General features: G+C 46.7%; 1 long non-coding RNA gene across 1 annotated transcript; it reads left to right on the plus strand.

Moving 5' to 3' along the window:
• Window positions 1–36: 36 nt before the first annotated feature.
• Window positions 37–17,336, plus strand: LOC130542462 (uncharacterized). Its single transcript, XR_008957032.1, has 3 exons — window positions 37–315; window positions 5,981–6,085; window positions 14,104–17,336. It is a non-coding gene; the product is annotated as an uncharacterized LOC130542462 (long non-coding RNA).
• Window positions 17,337–23,519: the final 6,183 nt, after the last annotated feature.

Genomic DNA, 23,519 nt, shown 5'->3' on the forward strand with positions numbered 1-23,519 from the left:
CTTGGGCAAAGAGTCGAATATTACTCCAGGATAATCATTAGGCATAAAATGGGTGATTCCCTTGGTTACACTGATTTGGGGTCAAACAACTGAGACGCAAGCATGACTTCTTTTATAAAAGAAACATGAACGAATAGTATAATAATAATGATTTTGCTCCTTTGCTTTGAAATGCCCCTGTAGACATTCCCAAAGGCCATTCCCCAAGAGGAGTTCAAGGAGCGTCTGGGCTGCTGGCACCATATTTGTTCTGTGAAAATCCACTGCAGGGGTCTCGCTTGAGGAGTCATCACGTGATGAACTAATTCGGATAATGTAAGTAAGAACCTGCTTTCACTTCATCAGTGCCCCTGAGGGTCCCCTGGGCTAGTGCCTGGACAAGAGACCCCAAAGAGTGACAGAAGAATCTTCAATTAAGTTAATTAATTGTAATAAGATAGGGGGAAGGGAAAGGAAGGAAAGGCAAAAAAAACAAAAAAAAAAGAGCCCTGGGGGTATTTGGGGGACCTGCCTTTGGCCAAGTTCCGCTGTCATTTGGCTGCTGCGAGGCTGGCCCTCTGTGCTCGGAGCCATCTGACCTGCGGATGGCCGGAAGCCGACTATGACAGAGGCCTGAGATATTGCAGATCGGGTTGGGGAAGGGTCAGAATCATTAGTCATAGATGATAGGGGGAGGAGGTGGGGAAGTGGGTGGAACGGAAACAGTCCTCGCGTTGGAGACCAGAAGGCCAACTCGGAAGACTCTAGATCCTTCTTTCTTAAAAAGGACTCTCTGCGCGTCCTTCTCCCCTTTGCCCTCTCGGGCACCCCCTCCGAACTCCCATGCCCCACCGAGTCCGGCCCTACCGATGCCCTCTCACTTGAGTTCTCTGCTCTTACTACCCCCGTCTCTTTCTTCCAAACAAAAGAGGGCACGGTTTCCCTTCTTCCTAGCGGCAGCCCTGGCTAGACTCAGTGGGGTCGTGAGGCTCACAGGCTGGCCTTCCTCTCCCATTGTGATGGGGAGAGTCCCGGGTGGGAGGCATTCCAAGAGGCAAGGAGGGACTTTTTGAAAGTCTTTTTATTACCCATGCTGCTGCCCCAAATCTCCCTCATCACTTGGCCTACTTTGAAATTAATGAACGCACAGGGCAGAGAATGCAGGTTTATGCAATAAAACCTCTCCCTCATTCTGCCCTGCCTCTGAACCCAGGCCTCGAGTGTTTTAGTGAATTTGAGGCTGTTGACAGGGAGTGGATTGACAGCCCTTGATTCGGGAGGCCTCCCTCTTTGACTGAAGACAGGTAACCGCAGTGGTGGCCGGTAAAGCAAAAACACTCTGGCTTTCACTCTTCCTCTCCGGGAAGCACCCCACCTTGGGGGCCCGGGGCTGAGCTTCAATGCTCCCTCTCTGGGAAGCCTTCTTAGAGTCCTGGAGACCCTCGGTTCTCAAATTTCCCTGCACAAGAGGATTATCTGGGAGGTTTAAGAAACTCCCAGTGTCCAAGCCATGCTCCATTCCAATTAAGCCAGAGGCCCTAGGGGTAGAATCCAGACCACGGCCAGTTGTAAAACTCTCCAGCTAATGGGGCAGCTAAGTTTGAAAACCAGTGGGCCAGACTAGTGCCTCTCAAACTTGAACTTGCCACTGAATCCTCTGGGGGTGTTGTTAAAGGGGAGGTTCTCATTCAGATCCATTAGGGTGGGGATCCGAGCTCCAGGGGTTCCTCATTTGCTCCCAGGAAACAAGGACGCCTTGGGCCCACCCACTGCACTCTGAGAAACAAGGTCTTAGAGGAAGTGTTCTCAAAACGTTGTTGTGTGTTTGAGTCATCTGGAAAGGCTTGTTAAAATGCAGACTCCTGAGGGCACCTGGGTGGCTCAGTCGGTTAAGCGTCTGCCTTCGGCTCAGGGTCCTGGGATCAAGCCCCACGTCAGGCTCCCTGCTCAGGAGGGGAGCCTGCTTCTCCCTCTCCCTCTGCCCCTGCTCATGTGCTCTCTCTCTCTCTCTCTCTCTCAAATAAATAAATAAATGAAATCTTTTAACAAAAATGCAGATTCTTGAGTTTCATCCTCAGACTTTCTGCTACAAGGGGTCTGGATTGGGGAGCTGAGAATTTGCATTTCTGACAATTTCCCAGGTGGGCCTTTCCCGGCTGGTTGGGAGACCACATTCTGAGAGCCAGGGGCCTGGACTGCTTCAATAGTGCCCCCTAACCGGCCTCCCGCATTTCCTGCACTGACGTTATCATAGCAGTTACTTCTTCCACCGACCATCCTATATGAAGGGCACTCGCCCTGGCCCCGGGTCTATACTAGACATGCAGTAGGAGGCAATGCTACGTAGCTGTTCGCAGCAAGGACTTTAAATATGGAGGTTGTGTTGGGAATCCCGGCCTAGGCTTTCTAGCTTTTCAAGTAGGGCAGACCATCTTATTCTCTGAGACTCATTTTTTTCTGACCTGTAAATGGGAATAATGTTAGTACATGCCTCCCAGGTTTGTTGTAAGGATCGAGTAAGTTAGGCATGTGGAACTTAAAAAGAGTGTCTAGGAGAGAATAAGCACTCATTCCACTGTACTATTATTGCTATTATTGTTATTATTAGTACAAGATGCTTCTTTCAAACATTGTAGCTGCCTGTGTATGTATTTATCTTCCCAAACTTGGAGCTCCGCGGTCCCATCTGTATACTCACCACTTAACAAATAATCCAGCACAGAGAGGGGCTCCCCAAAAAGGTCTCTGCCTCCGAGTCAGGTTCTCAGGGACCCCACGCACGGACACTCCTCTGTGGTCTCATCTCCACGTTCTCTCTGACAAAGAGATTGAACTGATTCTTGGGTTCAGTCTAGCCAAACTATTGTCACTGGGTTTTCGCTCTTGCTACACTTGCACATTTGTCCTGTCTCTCTCTAAGTTGTTCTCATATGAGTCCCTCTATCTATCATATGGTTCTGTCTTTTCTTTTCTGATCTACATTCCATCCAGCATAGGTCTCTCCCTTCTTCTGCCTCAGACTTGGGGTGCTGCTGTCCTCCCGCATTCCAGCACATGGCCTTAGGATGGTTTCATGAACTACGATAGAGCTCTTCTATTAAGCTTTTGTGTTTTTCTTGTCTTATAACTAAATTATAAGAAACCCACACTTTACAGAACAATTTGAAATGGCTTATGAGGCCCCATGAGTGTCTTACACTTGGAGGAAGTTAGGGTTTTATTCACGTGGATCTGCATGACAAGGACAACAGGTTACTGGTTGATGAATCACGTCTGCATGAATTAGACTGTCGTCATCCACGGCAATTTATTTAGGTTGACAGGAAAGTCAAAAAGGGTTTGTTTTGTTTTGTTTTTTAAATCAAGCTCGCTTGCAAGAATCTCGCTTACCCATTAAGTTGTAAATTATCCTATGTATCTTTCATGGGTGGGGTTCAACAATGTTATTTTTAAAAGGACTTACTGAGCATCTACTTTGCTCCAGGTAATGAGCCAGGCAGTGGGGATACATATGGTGACTGAGAGCAAGGTGACCCCCGTTGGCCTCTGGTCTGGAGCTGTAACTCTAACATCTTAGTCAGGATGGGTTATGTTATGCTGCAGTAACACCCAAGCCACAGAACCACGGTTCCATAACACAAAAAAGGTTTATTTCTCACTCATGCAAGTCCTGTATCAGGTCAGACAACTTTCCAGGCCAGCTGCTTTCCATGAAGTGACTCATTGATCCAGGTTCCGTCCATCTGATGAACATAGGATGGAACTCGTCAAAAGGCCCCACGTCCTTAAAGGGGATTAGAAAGTACCATCCTCCCATGTGTTCAGGGAAAAAGAGAGACAGGGTGTATGAGCACTAGAAGTCTATCACATCTGCTCTGGCATTTAATTTCCCGATGCCTCTTAAAGCTTGCTTTTCTTCGAAACAAAGCTTAAGGTCTAGTGGTGGAGCCATACATTTTCTTTAATCAAAAAAGAAGAGGAAGAAGGAGAAGGAGAAGTAGAAGGAGATATGGTATACATATATAGTGGAATATTACCAAGCCATCAAAAAGAACGAAATCTTGCCATTTGCAACAATGTGGATGGACCTAGAGGGTATTATGCTAAGTAAAATAAGTCAGTCAGAGAAAGACAAATACTATATGATTTCACTCATATGTGCAATGTAAGAAATGAAACAGATGAATATAGGGGAATGGCAAGAAAAATAAAATGAAAATAGAGAGGCAAACCATAAAAGATGCTGAACTCCAGGAAACAAACAGGGTTGCTGGAGGGGAGGAGGTGGGGGGATGGGGTCACTGGGTGATGGACATTAGGGAGGGCATGGGATGCAATGAGCACGGGGTGTTGTATGCAACTGATGAATCGCTAGATTCTACCCCTGAAACTTAATAATATAGTATATGTTAATTGAATTTAAATAAAGAATTTTTTTAAAAAAGAAAAAAAGGGAATGCTGTATAAATGCATTGTGATAAGTGCCATGAAGGAAAATGTTATGATACATCAAAGCATATAGCAGAGGACGTCAATTTAGAATAGGGCAGGATTTTTTTTAATCTATTTTGTTCAGTAATGTCTCTCAAGTACCTAGAAAGGACTCAAAACATTTGTGAATAAATGTAAAAGTGAGTGCTCAAAGTGCTTGTTAAATAAATAACTGAATCGATGGTGAGTTCCTGAAAATCTCACCTTTTGTTTTTAAAAAAAAAAGAGGATGTTGATCTATCCGACAGCCGTTCCCCAGGCTCCCAGTTTCTTCCTAGCTGACGGTATCAGTCAGGGTTCCCACAGAGGGAAGAGAATCAGTAGACTAGATTCTACGTATATGTGACATGTTATATAATCTTCATAAATGTCATGTAATATGTGTAATATACAGCCGGCCTTTAAACTACAGGGGATTGAACCACACGGGCCCACTTACGCACAGATTTTTTTGATAAATTCAGCACAGGACTGTAAATGTATTTTCTCTTCCTTATGATGTTCTTAGTAACATTTTCTTTTCTTCAGCTTACTTTGTTGTAAGAATACAGTATATAATACATATAAAAAATGTGAGCTAATCTACTGTTTATTTTATACATATTGCTTCTGGTCAACAGTAGGCTATTAGCAGTTGAGTTTTTGGGGGGAGGCCAAAAGTTATAGGTGGATTTTCAGCTGCGTGGGGGTTGGTGTTCCTAAGACCCACATTGTTAAAGGGTCTGCTGTATATGTAATAAAACACATATTACACATGCACATTTATATGACTCTGTATATATTGTGTATATTAAATAGATTCATTAGGTAGTTTTATTAGAGAGAGAGATAGGGAGACGGAGAGGGAGGGTGCTTAAGGAGACGGCTCATGAGATTATAGGGACTGGCAGAACTAAATCTCTAGGGAAGACCAGCCTATTCTCAGGCAGGAGCCAATGATGCCGTCTAGAGGCATCATCCTTTCTTCCTCAGGAAAATCTCAAGAACAACCTTCTTGTTTAGAAGGCCTTTCAACTGATTAGATGAGGCCCACCCAGCTTATCAAGGATCATCCTTCTTATTAGCCCCATCTACAAAATACCTTCACGGCACACCTAGATTAGTGTTTATTAGCCAAGTTGACATGAAAAACTCATCATCATGCCAACAGAATTTTGATTTTGTTCACCCACCTTCCAGTAGCATGACCATCAGGAACTGAGTCATGCAAATTGGTTCCAACATGGGCACGTGGAGAGAAGTTCAGAGTGCAGTTTCCAGGCAACTGTGCCTTGCTCCTAAGGGGGGACACATGCCTCTACCCACTGGCCTCTTCATGGGCTGGGAGTCATCTTGGGGCCATGAGGAAGCCCAACCAAGACAAACTTGCTGAGAAATGTCGGCAGAGATAAATAGCACCTGGGCATTCGATAATGCCCTTGAACTTCTGAGTCTACGAGCCCTGGGGATTCCCTTTCCCAGTTCCCCTTGTGAGCTAATCAATATCCTTCTGGGTGGCTCTTCTTTGTAGGAGAGGGAACCCTCACTAGTACGAGGACCCACACCACAAGTGGCTGACTGTCTAATAAGAGGTGGTCACGACTGGATGGATTCCGCCATCTACAATAGAGATTAGGTAAGTACACGTGCGTGTGCACGAAATCAGCTGTGTCATGCTTTGGTTTCACAAGGAAGGGCTTACTAACAAGGGGCCGCTCCTGTGCTTGAACTCAGTTTCCTATCAGTGTTCTGACTCATAGTTCATGGAAGAAGCAGCCCCCAATGAGTAATCTTGCCCAATCTTTATATGCCAACCATGTAAAGTAAGTCAACACAGGAGCTATGTTCTAGGCCTGACTCTATCGTCTGTTGGTAAACAGTCTTCACCTTGAAAGACCTCAGTTTATGGCTCCATTCAGTGACCTGACCCATTTGGACTGTATCAGTGATTTCCAAACCCTTCTTAGGTTGAACCTCTTTTTCTTACAAAATCTTCCCTCTAAGCCCGACCCAACACAACAAATAGAATCCGAGTTGCTCCAATGCACTGAAACACTGGCTCCACGTGGAGCCTTGGTTCTCCACAGGTTCCTCTTTGAAAACCCAAGGCTTCACCCAACAATATTATTTTAAATCTATCAGGCTTTGGTTATTTTCTTCAAAAGGATCTATTGAACGCACATTGTATACCAAGCACTATCCTAGATGCTAGTAACAGAGCAAGAAACAAACATAAACACATTTTGGTGGAGGGCGCAGAACGTGAACAGATGGATAATGTCAGCAGATGGTAAACGTGAAGAAGGAAAAGGAAAACAAAGGAGTGGAAAGGGCTGAAATGGGCATGACGTTTCCTACTTATAAAGGATAATAGGAGAGACCTCCATCTCCTTGATATGGGACACTTACCAAAGAAAGCCAAGGCGCCACCCATGAGGCTATGTGGGAAGAGAGCTCTAGACTGCTCTTGAAGGAGAGATAGGGTCTTGTCTCAACTAATCTGGGGCTCAGACATGTCTGGGAGTGTCCGATAATGTGACAGGGCACAAGCCCACAGGAGTGATTTTGCATTGCTTGATGGGCATGGGAGAGAGGGAACTTTGATGAGGAAGCAGGGCACATCAGGGAAAAGTTGAAAGACTATCAAAGATGGCAGAGAGTCTGTTTCTCAGAAAAGCTCCTTGGACTCCATTTCTGCATCCTTGGAGCAGAGGGGACAGAGGCAAAGCTGCCGCAACTGATATCACCAAGGGTTTGGGATCTGAGAGGCACACTGTGGTTTGGGTCCTAGTGACAAGACATGGCCCTATGTAGGCCTAGGTGAAGGGTATTCTCCGTATTGTTTCTGGAACTCAACATGGACCTGGCTTGGGGGAGGTAGCAAGGAACAAAGGACCCCTGTTGACATTAGCCAAGTATCAGCTTTGGAAGCGCCGGAAAGCTATTCTTGGTATTAGCATCACTGTTGTCTCAGGAGTGAAGCACCAATGGTGTATTCATTGATCTGGGTTAAGTTATGCTGCAGGGAGAAATGCCCCCCATCCCAGGCCTTTACAACCACAAAGATTTATTTCTTGCTCACATTATATGTCCGTTGTGTGTTGGCTGCATGTCTTCCTTATTTGGGGACTAAAGGTTGTGAAATACATGAAATCCTGGGCCTTCATGGACTAATGGTAGAGGGGGAGAAAAAGAACATTGTGAAATCAGTCAAAGGCCCTTCGAGGATCTTAGAGCTATGCTAATTCTTTCTATATACCATTGGCCAAAGCCAGTCACAATCCTGAGGCTGACACCATCAGGACAGGAAGGTATAATTCTCCCCGAGAGTGGGATCTGAAATGAAGGACAGCCAATAATATGAGTAATAATTCAGTGCCCATATTAATAAGGAAGCTTAGCTCTGGAAGCCCTCGAGAAGACTGTTTGTAAATAGATGCAGGACATTCCCAGAGGCTCCCAGGAGTAATAAGACCAGTTCACTGAAGATCTGACGTTATGCAAACAGTGACTCCAGCTACTGAAATTAGGCAGATCTCTTCGAATAGGACCCAAACTCTACCCCGCTTTGCAACATCTTGGGGAAACTGAGGACACAGAACATTCTGCAGTGATCTTTCAGGGAACGCTACCCTTGGATGTAGCAAACTGGGAAGACTTCACTGCTGAGAACCGATAAACTTTCAACCCGACTCTGAAATCCTGGCATGAGAGTGTCTTGGCCAAGAGTCAGTCACCTAACGAGAATGCTCTGGTAACCAGAATGTTATTATTCGGCTATTTAGATGATTCAACGCTACTGAGTAGCTGTTCTGGTTACTATTGTTCTAGAATCAACTGCCCCCAATCTGAGTGGGGCCATTTTGTCATTGGGGAAGGTTAGGGATTCAGACAGGGCAACATGGGAATTAGGTGTCTCTGTTCTAGGATGCCCGGGCGTATCAATGAATTTCCTTTGACTCTTTCCCGCCTAATGGGCTGGCATGTAGCTGATACTCAGTAATTATTAACTGAAGGAATGAACACAGAAATGAAGATTAAGGACCTTGACAAATATTGTGGTGCTAGGACTCGGACTCAGTTCTAAGTAAGTTTAGAATGTCTGTCCTTCTGAAGAATTCCTTTCTGCGGGCACCTGAATTCATTCATATATGGTTGAGAAGAGTCCAGGAGACAAAATGGTGGAGTTGTTTTCCAGCACCTCCAACATTGTAAGGATAAAAGAAAATGGAGACACCCTTTCCTAATGTCTTGACAGATTTCAGGACACTGCAAAAGAGCTTTCCTACATGAGTGCAGACTTCCAAGATACCCTCTGGCCACAGCAAAGTTACAGATACCTCATTCTTCTCTACCTTCCTCAGAATGTGCTTGGCCCTTCTGTAGGCTTCTTCAACCCCGAGCCAGAACCTGTACGGCTCACCGATACCCGTGAGCGCATTCCATTTCCTGGCCCCCTTGAATCAGGTGGAGCCGGGTCTTATGTTCTGTCCAGTGAGATGTGCACAGAGGAGCCGGGTGTCACTTCCATGCTGAAGCACCAAAGAGCAGGTGTGAGTTCTCCATGAGATCTCGTCCCCTACTCTGGGGACCTTAAAGAACTCACGTCATGGATAATGCAGGGAGCAGATGTCAGTGCTGACATCAGCCTGGGTCTTGGAGTCCTGTGTGCAGCAGAGCCCGTGGCCAGCTTGCACTGGGCAGCCAACACAAGGGAGAAATCAACCTTTATTACGCCGAGTCGCTGAGATTCCAGGGAACTCGGCTGGAGCAGCTTAACCAGCCCCGTCTGACCGATCCATCCTCCGACACTCTCCAGCTCCAGCTCTCCCGAGGATCTTTGCTAAAGCTGACGTCCTTCCTGAACCACGCCCCTCCCCCAGCAATTCAAATCCTACCCACCTCGCTCAACGCATCTAACCTGGAACACTTTCCCGAGTAGCTCCAGCCAACAATGATGGCTTCCTGTTGTTCATTCATTTCACAAATCATTCTCGACTCTTTATTATGCACCAAGTGGATTCAATAACAATTAATACATCCAAGTGCTAAGCCAGACAAGTAGGAGCTTCTTGGCTTCGGTTCCTCTTTGGGACCTTACATCTTTGATTGTCTTCTATTTTTTTTTTTCCTCAACCTACATATAAGATCTCCTGTTATGGTTTCACACATTTTTGGCAGACTCGAGAGGATGCTCTTGTGCTTAAATAACCTTTCTTTCCCTTCCCTTCCTCCTCTCTTCCCTTCCTCTCTGTGAATTTGTTGCCTCGGGCTGTCAAATAAACACATTGCTGAGAAGGTCACCCCAACCTGTAGAAACTTCCTCCCTGTCGAGAAGCTGGTTCATTCATCACTGGACATAATCATCGTGGAATGTGAGCGCATGCCTTGTTCCGGACTCCGACTCCCACGATGCTTTGGACCCGGGCTCGGTCAGCTGCTCAGTTTTCAGAAGTGAGGCTGACCCCGTGGGGCAGAAGAAAAAGCTTGTTTTGACTTAGTCATCCCCACGTGGAGGCGGTCCATATGCCAGTACACACAGGATCAAGGTGTGCGGTTTGCTGCACGGATCTTTGCTCTGCCGGCAAAGGCACTGAGGGTTTGGGGACGCATAGCCTTTGCTTGCTTCGATGCTCTGCTCTCGGTGTAAGAGGTCTCAAAAGATCTGAGAGGCAAAGCATGGTACCCCAGAGCTCCGATGGGAGAAATGACCTGCCTAAGATAAGGCAGCAAGCAAAGCTGGGATTCATGGCTTCTCATGAGTTGTTCCTTCGAATCACACTCTGGCTACACCTTACAGGACAAACAGTTACTCCAGATTCCTTTATGGGGAAAAAGTATCTAAATAATAGTAACAATGAATAACAATAATATTTCCTGTCTCAACGACATCCACTGGTTGCCAGGCTTAGGCAGCATAGGCCACGCATAAATTAGGAGGGCATGTATCCTCTCATGAGTAAGGTACTATTATTATCCCCATTATACAGATGAAGAAATTGAGGCTGAGAAAGGTACTGTGGCTGGCTCAGGATAATTTAGCTAGAAAGTGGCAACGGCGGGTTTTCAATCAAGGTCTGGAAGACTCTTAAACTGACCTCCTCAACTACTAATCTAGTGACTCAGGGGGTTTCTGACTCACGTTTATCATCCATGGGGAGCTTTGATCTTCTTGCCTGAGCCCAGGGTGACCCGTGGATAGGACCTCAGCTCCGAGGAAGAACAGGACCAGCTTTACCTTCCCAACGGGAGCTGTAGTGACCTAGGGCAGAAGCCAAGTAGGCATTCAAGAAATGTTCGTTGTGTGAAGGAGTTCAGCTGAGCCCCGCTTGGAAAGTTCTTTCCAGTCCTCTTTGCTTAACCGTAACTATTGAATTTTCCCAGCCCAAACTGCTTTTTGAACAAGAAGGAATGTGGAAAAGCATTCCTCGCAACAAAGAGAAAGTCTGGTCAGGAACCAGTTTAATGAAAAGGAGACGTTACCCAGTTGTTGACCATCTCATATGTAGTGCTGTGTCGAATGCTAGGGATAGTCAAGGGAACTAACCCCTGCCTACCTCTTCAATTTCGTCTACTGCTGGAATGATCGCTTCCTTCATCTCCAGCCACTCTGGTGGCCTTGATTTTCCTTAAACATGCTAAGGTCATTTCTGCCTCAGGGCCTTTGCACAAGTCTGGTATGATCTGCCCTGAGACCCTTATATGAGAACAACTTCCTGTGTTCAGCTCTCAATGTATCCTCGTCAGAGGGGCCTTCCTTGGCACCCAATTCAGTTGTCCTTCCTCCTTCCATCACTCTGCATTATATCTCACTCTCGTCTTTATTCCGGAGTCCTTCCTGCTATCTGAAATCATCTAGTTCACTTTTTTTTTAATTGTCTGCCTTTCTTGATGAAAATGTAAGTTGCATGAGAGTAGGGACCTTCTTTGTCTCATTCATCCCTTGCTGTGTCCCCAGAATCAGAAATGGTGGGCCTAGATTATAGCAGTAAGTCCCTAATAAATCATAATTGGGTGAGTGAATGCAGGACAGTATAGCCAAGTGAGTGACTAAGAGAAGGGGATGGGGTTCAGATCCTGGCTCTTACAGTGACTAGCTGTTAAGATTTTAGCAAGTTAATCTCTCTGAGCCTCATTTCCCATAACTTTAAAACTGACAGAACGGTATTTATAACCACGAAAAGGATTGAGTGAGGTGACGTAGGCAAACGTTACTTGGTGTGCCGTGGGCGCCTAGTAATGGGAAAACCACTGCTACATTTATCTGCCCCATCATCATTGTCCTCATTGTCATCATCCCTGTCACCATCACTCTTGAGATGCGGAGAGAGGACCGGAGAGGAGAAATTTAGAGGCAGGGAGCCTATCACGATGCTGTTGGAATTATCTTCTGAGTACCTTCCATTACGGAACTCCTTCCACCTGCCAGGCCCTCTAAGTGCTGGGTGTGCAGTATCTCAGGTAACATCACTCGGAGATGTGTGTGCACATCAGATGAAAGTGAAAGCAAGCAGAATTCAAAATAGTTTCCCCCACTCCAACCCAAACCCTGCTTCTGTTGCTATTGTGAGCCTTATTCTGACACCCCTACTTTGCAGAGCATTTGCCCAAACCAGAGAAGATTCTGCACCACGGGAACTTGGCTGATGGGCCACTGTGGGTTTCATGGCCCGTATTCCCCAAGCAATAGTGCCAGACAGCTTCCTTCCATAGGATTCTAGTTTCATGACCTTTCATACAGGGGTTGGTGGAGAAAAAACTCATACGTGTGTTTTGATACCCCTGAGGCCAGGCACAGTCAGGTCCACCAGCATCAGCACATGAATGGGGGTGAGGCCCATAGTTTTCCTCATTGGACCAGTTTCTCTCTGTCCGAAGGGCAAGTGCTTTGGGGAGGCGTCAGCCTTGGCAGATGAGCCAGCGTCGGGATGGACTAACTGCTCCTAGATTGTTGTGTAAGAACCTTCTCAGACCGAGCCACAATTTCACTGTTCCTTCCAAGGACTTCTGAGAGGCAGATAAATGTTTTTGTCAGGCATAGTCTGAAAGAAAACTGAGTCATTACCAAGTGGGTAGGGCTGAGCTTACGTCTGTGGAGAAATCGCACATATGAGTCCGATGCAGTTTCCTTGTCTTCTGGTTCTAGGGCAGATTTTACTGATAATTCAGAACTGTCCTCTGAACCACGTTGAGGTCATCCCCGTTCGTTCTTCCATATTGCCGTGAAGATTTTATGGGAGGAAGGATTCAACCCATTAAAAAAAAAAAAAAAAAAAAAAAAAAAAACAAGAAAAAAAAAACAAAAACTTGAGTTTAGTTTATTCTTTGGAAATCTTAACCCCTAATGATATTCTTTTGAAGATGGTCTAGAATTTGGCAGAAGGTAAGAGAGTAAAAATTAACCCCATAGACTTACGTAGCGCAGTGGCCATGTGCACAGTGGCCCTCCATGGATACGGTGCTTGACCGGTATGAAGACCTTTAAAATCTCCTGCCGTAGGAATGACAGAGAAAGTTCTTCTTAGAGTTTATCTTTGATCAATTGGCAATGGCTTCCTGAATCTCTGGGTTGAGATGGTTCTGGAGACCCTATCTGGGATCAACAGGAAAGAAAAACAGGATAGATTAATGCCTTCTGTGATGGGTGGGACAGTCGAGAGTTCTGACCTGTAAGCCAAAGGTGCACCTTCCGACCTAGGGTGCATTAGCTCCTTTTCTAGATGGGTAAACTGAGTCCCAAGTAAAAGTTACTTGCCCCAAGTTATATAACATGCTACTAGTTAACTCCAGTCCAGTGTTTTGTCCACCATACTGTTTTAAGATTCAGCTCCCATCACCCATCAGAGAAGAGCAAGCTGATTCAAGAAAAGAAAGATTATATATGTGGTCACAATATGGGTTCAATTTTACTGCTTCCACCCATATCTGACATATTGGTGACTTATACAACACGGTTCATTTTAAAGCCAAGACCCTCATTCCATTTTCTTTGCAAATGGCCTCAGTTCTTTTAATGGGACACTTGGTATCAGTCTTTCATAAACCATGGGAACTTTTTTGAATGTACACAGTGGCATTAAGATTATTATGAAACAGGGATGAAGCCTTCACAGGGGATATTCAAGAGACAGGCTTGGCTCACTTGTTATTTTTGAGCGATGGACCCTCAACTGCCCCCGCCCCACCCCAGTGATATGTTCCATGTCCCCGATCTGTTTTCTTCCATGGTCCCCCCTCCCAGACCTGCCAACACAGCTGGCAAATAAATGCTGGGCATCCCCGGCATGTGGAACAGGGAGTGGGGAGAGAGGAATTATATTTATTTTTGATGCGCCCTGGAGATCTTGACATTCATGCGTTTCTATCTCTCTTCTCAATTCCATGAGTTGATGCTTAATATTATCTCTGGGTATTGCAAGGGAAGAGGCCAGTGAGAGGGGGCATCTGGGATCCAACCCAGACAAATGGTGGGAAAGCAAATATCTTGACAGATCAGTGCAGGAAATTCTCCCTTCTTTAGGAGACAGATTGTCCTCCTTTGTTTAATCTCCTGCACAGCTGCATTACCCAGGGTGGAGAGACAGTCAGGGAAAATGGATTCTGATTTGGGAATCATCGTGGCAAATCTAATTTCAGATTACTCCTTTTCCACAGTCTCACCCTGCTGGGGGTTTGAGTCAAAACCTAGACAGAGGACGTGACCCGAGGCAGAAATCCAACACCCACCATTGGAGATGTTCAAGCAGTGGATATCCACATCCACCATCACCGTCCAGAGAGGCCGCCGCTCACGGAGGGCCTCCTCTGTGCCCGACACGTTGCCCCTCTGACCCTTCAGTCATTCACGGCCCCCTTGCCCTCTAGTCTTCGTTTCACAGTTGGGGAAAGTGAGGCTCGGAGATGGGAATGAATTTTCTCAAAGTGACACTAGGTATCGTCAGATTTCTTTGCATTTATTCGTTCATTTAGTGTGCCCTTCAGTGTGCCAAGGGCACCGTGTACGTGATAAATTAAAGAAGAGCCACCCGTGTAGAAAGTTAGGAATATTATGTTCCAGGTGGAGGAAGCAGTGTGTGTTTGGGTTGCAAGTAATGGAATCCAGACGCTACCCTATGGGAAGAACGAAGTTCTACATCACAGCCCAAAGGCAAGGATGCAGGTGGGTTTGGGGAAAGGGTAGGAACGAGGAGCTAGAAAAATGTGACTTACATTTTTCTTTTCTCTTCCCTTTAGTTGAGTGGCTCTTTCCCCCGCAGTACAGTGACCAAAGAAGGCCATCAGCAAACCCTTCCATTCAGACTGAGACACTGAAATAGAGCAACTCTCTCTCTCAACCTCAAGTCCAGACTCCTAGGCAAGAAATTCTACTGGCTAAGCTAGAGTCAAGGGTTTAGCTCTGATCAAACACCAGGGACTGGGGGTGGATGGGCTCATATTATAAAATATGGCTTCTCAGCATCCATTCCTGTGGGGGAATGACTCAGTTGGCCTTTAGAAGGGGGACAGATAGCTTGGAAGATGCTGCCGCACCCAGAAATAGTTCCAGAAATCAGACCCAAGGGAGCCTAGCTCATAACACTATAGAGGGCAACCAACTTCTCACCTTTATCGTTTCAAAGTAGCACGCGATTGGCCAAGGGAGCCCGTGGACTTGATGACTTGTGCCTTTCACGTGGTCAACATCTCCAGGAAGCCCACTAAGCAGGGGGTGAATGCCCCATGTTTCTACTACCTTCTTGTTGGCTTCATATGGTGGAATGGTTAAGACAACAGGCTCTGGAGCTAAAATATCTGAATCTGAGCCCCAGCACTACCACAGAGTGACCCTGAGAAAGCTAACCACCCCAGTTAAGTCATCTGTAGATATGCAGATAATAGTAGTTTCTAGATCAAGGGGTTATTGTAAAGATCAAATCAATTAATACCTTTTTAAAAAAAGATTTTATTTATTTATTTGAGAGACAGAGACAGAGAGACAGCACAAGCAGGGGGGAGAGGCAGAAGGAGACAGAGAGGCAGACTCCTCCCTGAGCAGGGAGCCCGACCTGGGGCTCGATCCCAGGACCCTGAGATCATGACCTGAGCCAAAGGTAGACGCTTCACTGACTGAACCACCCAGGAGCCCTGAATGAATGCTTGTTTAAAAGACTTATTGAATAATCTCCAACAAAGGTAAGTTACTTTGAGTTGCCCAGACCAGGCACAAGGAGAGACGATGACTTGAGTCCATCCCACATGAGTGATGGTAAGAAGATGTCAGGGCTTGTGATATTCTGGAAGCTCAGCTGCCATCATGAAGTGATGGGCTCAGGGATGGCAGACACAGCTCCTTGGGAATCACGTTCCAGATACCACGTGGAACCACAGACCCAGATGCTGACCAAATCCGCTGGCCCAGCTTGGCTTCGTTAGTCCCCCAAGATCACCCAGACAGATCAAAGAAAACCCATCCTCGTCCAGACAGAGATTGCTCAAGAGGCCAGGGACTGTTCTACCAGGGACCAGAATTCCAATTTGCTGGTTAGCTCTGGCGAGGGAGGAGATGGCACTGTGTTCTTTCCTTCGACATGGATTGAAGACTGGCAACGTGTCAAGGGAAGAGCATCCCAAGGTTGCAGCAAAGGAGATCCAGTCACGGAATTCAAAGAACTTGATGTTCGGAGGAGGAAGAAATGAAAATCCACAGACAATTAAATAGGACTATTAATTTGTTTATTGTTCTGGTAAGAATTTAATGGGATTATTAAAAAAAAGAACAATTAAGTAACATGAACAATTAAGTAAGATTAAATAAACTAGAAAATATATAAAGGCACCAAAAGGATGAAACAAGGGGGAAAGGAGAGGAGAAGGGGTAAGATGTAGCCAGGAGGTGAAATGAGTGGCCGGAATCAGGAGGCGAGCTTTGGAACCTCTGCCTCTTCCGAACTCATGAGCTTGGGCAAAAGAGTCTACCTTTCTGCATCTCTGCTTCCTCCTGTAAAATGGAGCTAAGAAAAATTGCATGGGGATGTGATGAGTGCGTGAGAGCGGCGCTGTGAAGTACCTTCCATGTCATAGATGCTCAGTACAGGTGAGGCTGAAGTTTCCACTGGAGGCGAATGGTACCAAGCCGGAGACCACAACGCCCTGACATTCACCTCTCCTCCCAGAAAGGTTCCACCCCAGGGAAACTGTTCACACAGCAAGGAGGAAATAGCGTGCTGCTTTATTCATACACAGTAGTAAGGAATAACTGAGCCAGACTCAAGGACACCAAACACTGAACTTTCTGGTAGAGACTGGGGCTTCAGACGTCAATGAGCTTTCCGATTCTATACCCTAATGACAAGTTCCCACCAGACTTGGTTCCCCTTCTTGGATAAAGAAGAATCAGAATAAGAATTTTTAAAAAAGGAAGAGATCTAGCTAAGGCCACCCCATAGAAGCTGCCCCTCTTCTTCTTCTCATGATAAAATATGATAGTCTTATCATATGGAAACAAGGAGGCACAAGAGGAAGCTCGTGCAGGTGGGGTAGCGCCATACTCTAGTAAATATCACCCAAGGGAAAGGTCTGGAGATTAGATTATTCAGATGAGAAATTCACACATATAGTTAAGGCGAGGGGCGCAGAGGAGTTGATAAGGGTAAGGAGCGAGGAGAAGGAGTGAAGCTCCTGCCCCAAGAATCAGAGAAAGATACCTAGAAGAAGAGGGTGGCATCTCCTAGAAGGCCAACTTGGCAGGCGTCGGAGGCTCCTACCTCCCTTCCACACACCTTCTCATTTCTGTTATTCCCATCAGCACCTTCCAGCAACTCCCTCCTCCCCAAGCATGCACCTACGCCGTTTTCCTCAGACACAGATTCAGTCACCAAGAATAAACACTACAGCCTGTCTTGCCACAAGGTTTGGCCATGAGTCTTAAGTTTTGTCCAATAGGTTATGAGAACCTTCCCCCAAAGCCCAGACGTTTGTTCGTTTGTTTCCTTTTTCTGTCCCTTTCACCTTATTGCTGGCTGGAAGGTGAATCAAAGAACCCTCATCCTGGCAGCCAACCTAGATTATGCAAACACAGGCCACCTCCTAGGGAAGGTGGAGGAAAAATCTGGAAGGATCTTCAGCCTCTCTGGACGTCAGGAGGCAGCAGATTCGTATCAGCTCTGGGCTTCTTACTTTCAGATTTGTATGTGAAGGAACAATACCTTCCTGCTTAGCTTAAGTCGCTGTGAGTTTTGGATTCTGTTACAACTAAACTTAATTCTAAAGCAACAGAAGACTAGGAACTTTTTTTTTTTTTTTCAAATATTAGGATTTAGCATCATTTTTGGAAAGATACATAGCTAAGGAAGATGTGTTCGGAAAAGTTTTCTGCTGGTTTTGACCTCACACTGAGGAAAATCTCTGAGCCTCCACGGGGTGTCAGGTACCTGCTGAATGTTACAAAAATCCACGGATGAGTGAAAGGCAGACCCCCTCCCCCCGTTTAAAAAATTGGGGGGATGACATAAATGCGAAAGGATTTGTTTCATGTTATCAGAGGAGGCTTTCAGCTTCATAGAGGAAAGAACATTTGAAACAGACATGAGAATGGGGAGAATCTCAGACAGCGAGGGAGAGAGAGAAACTGGGAGAGAGTAAGTATGGCCGGAAATAGTGCACCATGGAGAGTTAACAATAAGACCCAAGGATATGAATGGAAAAGCGCTTTTCTCAATTTCAATATTTCACGTCCTTATTTAATAAAAGAGTCTTCTTCGTTGCTTAATCATGTGGATCTTACAATTCCTGCTGTGTGACCTCAGTCAAGTCACTTAACATCTCTGAACCTCTCTTTCTAGCTTGCACAATGGGAATAAGGAAACCAGCTGAGGCAGCGACCACAGCACGTGCTCTCCTAGGCTTCCTGGGCACATGGTGGGACTACATTGCCCAGCCTCTCTTGCAGTAAGATGTGTCATGTGACTTAGGTCCAGCCAATGGACTGTGAGCAGCACTGATGCCCACCATTTCCAGAATGAGGCTCTTATAATGGCAGGTGTATGTGCCTCCTGGTGATCTGGAAGGACTCAGGGGGTGGCGAGAGCCCACGCCACGGCAGAACCGTAATCTGGATGGAGTCTGGGTAGATAAAAACTGCCGGGAATACCTGATCGGAATCTTGTATGAGTGAGAAGCAAATGTGCCTTGTGTGGGGCCACTGAGACGAAGGAGTGTATCTGTTATAGCATCTGGGACCTTCAAACCTGATGCAGTGACCTTGAGTGAGGTAATATATTTTAAACTAATGCCAAGTATGACACATTGTCACTTCCCAGTGGATGATGGATGTTGTTCTTGTAGGTGTTAGATACTCAGACCAGCCCAGGCAGAAGAGGAGTAGGACCCACTAGTAACAGCTTTCTGTATGCATTTTTTTTCCACTTGACATATTACTTTCCGTGTAAGTATAACCCAACACTGTCACCCTCTCCATTCCCCAGGGCTGCAGGTTATGGTCCAACAGGTTGGGCAGTGAATGACTCCAGGCAGGGCCCCTGACAGTCTTCAGAGTGATTTGCCACCCCCCCCCCATGCTGGGGGTTGTACAGTGCACAACTGAAACAACCGTTCACAGACTTTCTGCTCAGTGCCTCCAATTAGAGAAAGGCAGGGACCAGGAGGGATGACAAACGTCATTTCATCTTTTTCCTGACCCTCCTCTCCAACTCCAAGAGGGTGGTGTGGTTTGTCTGTTTTATTCATGGCTGTGTTCCCATCGGTCAGCAGGAAGTGCTCCACGTGTGGCAAGAATCATTTGCAGTGTGACTCGGGGAAACACCCGCCACCACCCTGACAATGCTCAGAGGCTCTATTTCCCAGCCAGCCGTTGGTACCAGGCCCCTAAAAAAGCCAAGGGAACCCTTAAAATGGGCAGAACACATGTTTTTGTTCATGTAATACATTGCTGTGTCTAGTCGTCTAGTCCCGCGCCCGATCCCCCTGCCATCTGCAGCCCTGGTCTTCGAGGCTTGAAGCGTGAAATCATCACTCGAAGAGGCTGAGGACAGCCTGTTAGGAGAGAACAGTGCTGATGGACCTTCCATCCAGAGAGAATTGCAACTTGGCTCCGTGACAGCAATGTCTTGTGTCCCTGCAGCCCGGGAGGACAGCGCCTGGCATGGAGAGTGTGGCCCAGGGCTCTGGCAAATTCCGTTCTGTCATGTGCTTGTCCTGCCATGACAGCCACACGGCTGCCCCGAAGCACTGATAACTGAGTGAAGTGTCTCTCTGCCTAGAGGCAGAGTCCTTTCCCTTTTACGTGCTAGCAACCCAGCGATACCCACTGCTCCGTGCAAAACAAACAAACAAACGTTTGCGAGTGAAACTTCTGCCCTCCTACAGAAAAATGGACACCTGACTTTGACCGAGCACCTGTGCTCTGGCCCAGGCACCGTATCACACACGACACAATGTGCTGTCTCCTCCACGCCTTTGAATCGGACAGATCTGGCCCCATTTTAGCTTCACAAGAGACTAATACTGGCTAATGCACAGGGAGAGCTAATTGCATATGCGAGACTGCTCCTTTGCAAATGCTCTTCTGGGCTGACTTGCCAGTTCTCGCAACGATGCGAAGTCCGAGGTCTTGCCGCCGTGCCCATTGTACAGACGGAGACACAGAGGTGCAGTTCTCCAGGCGGTGACAGAGCCAGGATTCAAAGTCGGTCAGTGGGCGCCGAGCCCATGAACTGAATCCAGTCCTGAGGCTGGGGCCTGAATCAGCCCTGACTGGCCCCTTTTAGGCCCAGTGCCTGGAGCACAGTTGAACAGTTTTTACAAACTCAAAACTTTCCGGAGATCTGGCATGTAAATGAGTGACACAGGGCTAAGAGAATGGAAACTTTCTATTGTCTCGGAGACAGGGGGCCTGTTCAGTGTTCTTTTAGTTGTTCTTTATCAGTTAAAGACGTGGATACCAGAAATATCTTAGTCTCTTCTTAATTCGGCCCTGAGTGAGCCAGGAAACCCATGTCAATGACACGGAGGCAGGATTTGAATCCAGGGGGGAGCTTCCCTCCCAATACTGCGCCTTTGGGAAACGCTTGGGTTTTCTACCACCATGCTCAGCATCGCCCTTGACCTGGAGGTCTCAAGGTCAGAGGCAAGAATGTTAGACACTGTCTTTTAACTTCTCAGGCTTTTGCTTCTTCCATTAAAAAACAAAAGAAAACCAAAAAAGGGTTAAGGAGATGATAAATAACAGATAGATACAAAGCTTTTCCAAACGTGAGCGTCCCCTTCCAGCAAACGGCCTTCGAAGGCAGATGGGGCTGCTTGCGGGTCTGGCTGTGATTTCAGGTTCTGGCTGGTTTTCCGCAACTGGAATTAAAAAGCAGACAACATGCCCGAGATTTATGGATCCGTTGCTTTTTATGCCGTTGATTCCTCGCATGTGTTCCCTCGGCCTCGCCCGACAGGGAACACCACATCACAGGGTTTGTGGGCGTTGAAGAAAACTCTCACCGACTTCCTGACAGTGGTCCCGGTGGGACGCACCCTCGGGGAGAGGCTGTCTCCGGCTGACCCCTCCAGTGCACTTGGCCGTGGACGCCGGAGCGAGGAGGAGATCCAGGCGTGGACTCTCAGAAGGGCGCACCGGGTAGCACGTATCCGGCACGTTTCAGCAACGGTTTCCTAGGTAAGCATCCTACAAGTATTGATCTCCAGGAGGGGCTCCCACGTGTAGGGCTGCTTACCTGAAACCCGCATCCCTGGCCCTGCTTCCTGAATCTCAGTGAAGGCACGTCTGGCAGAATCCAGTCATCTGTGCCTTTAACCATCTCTCCGAATAATTCCTATTCAGCCCCCTTCGTAACTAATCGTGACATTCCAAAGTCACGGTCGTAACAATGACAATGGAGCTGTTCATTGGTGTTTCATGAAGTTTCCTGAAATAATAATGCCAGGTTTTCTTTGACAGTGAACCCCCAAGGGGGCAGCATCACCGAAAGCAAATACGAGCATGCTTTCATCTGAAATTGTCATTCAGTGAGCGTTACCTGTGGCCAGGCACGGCTCAAAGAACCTCAGATGTGTTACTCCACTTAATCCTTGAACAAATGTATGCAGCGAGTGTTGCAAACACTCTCGTTTCACAAATAAAGTCACTGTGGCTCGCGGGAAACAATGGCAGCCCGAGATCACACCCACAGCAGTGGGTGACAGAGCTAGGATTTGGGTCCAGGCGAATCTGGCTTCACTTGATTCCTTCTTTGATAGGAACGGGGCAGGAATTATTATCTTCCTAAAAAAGGGAACGGAGACTAAAAAAGGGTTGGGAGGGCTCTAGTAGTTTCCTGTGGCTGCTGGAACAACTCACCACCCGCTTGATGGCTTCAAGCAACAGAAATTTGTTTGCTCGCAGTTTTTGGAGGTCAGAAGTCTGAGATGACTATCGCTGGGCCAAACTGGACACGTTGACAGGGCCACACATCCTCGGAAGGCTGTAGGGGAGAATATGTTCCTTGCCTCTTCCCACTTCTGAGTGTTCTGTGGCTGGTGACAGCGTCCCTTCAATCTGTGCTTCTGTCTCGCGTGGCCTTCTCCTTGGTCTGTCTCAAACCTCCCCTGCCCATCTCTCATCACTGGATTTAGGGCCCACCTGGATGATCCACGATGATCTTACTGCAAGATCCTAACTTAATTACATCTGCAAAGACCTTTTACCAAATGTCACTTTTTCAGATTCTGGGTGGAGGAGGCCATCATTTGACCTATGACAATGTCCCATAGTTAGGGAGTGGTAGAGAGGGTCCTTAACCCCCATCTTGCCCCAGTCCGGCACGTATCGCTCAGGATTCTGTCAATTCTGCACGAGAGAAAACAAACTCAGTTTAAGCTCTGGTTGTGGGGTAGGAGAAGGGAGGCAGTAGGTGACATATTGTCTCTGTAACTGAAAAGGCCAAAGCCAGATCTTCCTGGTTTCAAGCATGGCTCATGCTTTGCGGTCAGGCCTAACCCATCCCCCGGACAGGCTTTCTCCACCCAGTAGGCAAGATAACTTCTGACAGTCAGCACCCACAGCCTTCCAGTGGAAAGTAGCATTCCTTTCCATTAACTCAAGAGTAGAGAACATTTCTATTAACAGCCCTGAACACTCTTATTGGCCTAGTCTGAATCACATAATTGCCCCTGAGCCAATTGCTATGGCCGAGAGATCGTTTATTCAGTAGTAATAATAAATACAAACTGAATACATTCTATGTGTCAGGAACTCTTCAAAGTTATGGAAATACATCAGTGAACAGAAGACAAATTCCTAAACTCACAGAGCTTCTATTCTAGAGGGAAATATGGACAATTAACATATACACAAATGACAAGCTACAATTCCACTTCAGAGCGAGATGAGTGCTATGAGACAAATAAATTGGGGCAATGTGCTAAAGAATGGCCAGAGTGGGGTGAGGGCTCCTTTAGCCCGTAGGATCGGTTAAGGCCTCTCTGAACAGGTAATATAGGAGGTGTAATTCAAATGATGACAGGGAAGCAGCCACATGAAGATTTGTGGACGATGTTTCTAAGCAGAAATAGCAGGTGCAAAGGCACTGGGGTAGGAATGAGCTTAAAGGAACAGAAAGCTGGGCAGTGTAGCCAGGCCACAGCACATAAGCAGGAAAGAGTGTGAGATATAGCATGTGAATGGTGAAGCCCAGATCTCTTGGATTTCTAAGTCCTTTGCTCTTTACCTCTTCTGTATCCATCCATGCTCAGGGGAGGACTAGCTTGTCACCAAGAACAGATTTCCTTTGTCACTCTTCTCACTGCATGGCTACAGGATTTTCTTTGAGCAACTGCAGTATTTAAAATACCACATCAGGGCACCTGGGTGGCTCGGCTGGTTGAGTGTCTGACTCTTGGTTTCAGCTCAGGTCGTGATCTCAGGGTGGTGGGATAGCACCCTACGTGGGCTCCACACTCAGTGGGGAGTCTGCTTGAGATCCTTCCTCTCCCTCTGCCCCTCCCACCCCACTCTCTCTCTCCATCTCAAGTAAATAAATAAATCTTTCAAAATAAAAGAAAATAAAATATGACATCATCTACCTGGT

The sequence above is a fragment of the Ursus arctos genome, unplaced genomic scaffold (genome assembly GCF_023065955.2).
Source record: "Ursus arctos isolate Adak ecotype North America unplaced genomic scaffold, UrsArc2.0 scaffold_34, whole genome shotgun sequence".
NCBI classification, from domain to species: Eukaryota; Metazoa; Chordata; class Mammalia; order Carnivora; family Ursidae; genus Ursus; species Ursus arctos.